Here is a 1,575-nt window from a genome sequence, read left to right as displayed (position 1 = left end):
CGGGACCCTGCAGTTACTGGGTGAGTTTCTCTCAAACAAAACATCCATGGCTGGGGCGAACCCCGCTGCCATCACCTGTGTTACACCAAGGAGAGCGGGCGGCGGGGAGTACAGGGAAAAATCAGTGCCCGAGCTCACGGGGAGCTCATTAGGACTCCCTGTCGGGACCCGCACGTGCATGCGTCCAGAAATCAATGTGCTGCATCCTGCACATGTTACCAGCCAAAATAAATCCCCAGAACGGGGCACTGACCTGGAGGGAGGCTGGCGCAGAGGGAGGGATGCACAGGGAAAAACCTGGAAATAAAATGAAATTAAAAAAAAATAAAATGTAAGTCAAGCCTAAACTGAGGATGGAGCTGGGATGCGGGCGATGCTTTGGGTGGGCTGCACCTCCCATGAGCACCAAGCAAGGTCCAGGCTTCCTCACCCAAGCAGGTCAGCACCTTTCTGAGAGCCAAGGGCTGCCCCTTCCCTGCTCCTTAAATCACCCTGGGCCCATTCTCACTCGTTAACCAACCTGGCTGCAGCAGCAAGTAGAGTTATGGAATAATTATCTGGCATAGCAACACCCCCAGCAGCTGGTAATGCCGGCAGTATATCTGCTGCCTCCCTGGGGCGTTTGCAGCCTGCGCTTTCCTTTCATGGAGATACACGGAGACGCTGCTATTAAGTCCGGGAAAAGTTTTGGCCTTGAGCTGTGCACGGCCGAACAACGTGCAACGGGGGCAAACTGCGGAGCCGGTGCTGGGCCTGGGAGAGGGACCTGGGGGCTGCGCTTACGGGGCCGGGTGCGGAGGGAGGGATCCAGAACCGCGGATTTATGAACCCCTTCTGAAATGCAAAGCTCAGCCCATGCTGCCTGCGAGATGGGTGCTGTGCAGGATGCACCCTGCACCCCCTGCACCCCCCACTGCTTTGCCCCAGGCTGCAGAGCAAGCACCCCACTGCGGGGTGCAGGGGTGGGGGGTGCTATGGGTGCAGGGGTGGGGGGTGCTATGGGGGTGGGACCCTGGCCGGGCTGCCAAGGGGGCTGGCATTCGGTGGTGGAGAAGCTGCGATGTCTTTGGAAACCCAGGGCGACGCTGATTCATTGGGGCAATTAAAGCTCTTTCCGGCCTTTCCTTAGCGGCATTCTGGCATTTGATTCCTCATGAGTTACAGCACCTTCTTCCCTGGGAGAAATTTATAGCTACAAATTTTGCAAATCCCCGTAGAGCATAATTATCTTCTCACATAAAGCAGGAGACCCGAGTCGCAGCTCCCGTCTGCAGGGGAGGTGTGTGGTGGCTTTAGCCCCAGGCAGGGGGTTTCCAGCCCGGACGCCCCAGCGAATCCCCCCCACTGGGGCTTTTGGAAATGAGAAATGTGGAGTCAAACCTTTGGGGTTTGGCGTGTTTTCATTCCACCCTGCAAATTGTCTTCTGCTGCTGTGGGCAGAGCAGGCGCCCGCTGCGGAGCATCGCCCCGGGCGGCCCTGGGGCACAGGTCTGGCCGCATCCCGCATCCCTGCCCCGCGGCCGGCCCCGAGGCTGGGGTGAGGGATGCTCCAGCACAACCGCTCCTGGGTCTGCG

General features: G+C 58.8%; 1 protein-coding gene across 1 annotated transcript in view; it reads right to left on the bottom strand.

Moving 5' to 3' along the window:
- Positions 1 to 1,575, bottom strand: part of CSF3R (colony stimulating factor 3 receptor) — a 29,875-nt gene that overhangs the window by 22,828 nt on the left and 5,472 nt on the right. The gene's annotated exons all lie outside the window — the stretch shown is intronic.

Source organism: Egretta garzetta, unplaced genomic scaffold, assembly GCF_000687185.1.
Source record: "Egretta garzetta isolate BGI_Z169 unplaced genomic scaffold, ASM68718v1 scaffold66, whole genome shotgun sequence".
Taxonomy (NCBI): domain Eukaryota; kingdom Metazoa; phylum Chordata; class Aves; order Pelecaniformes; family Ardeidae; genus Egretta; species Egretta garzetta.
Note: the sequence above shows the minus strand (reverse complement) of the source record. Positions and strands in the feature narration are given on the sequence as shown.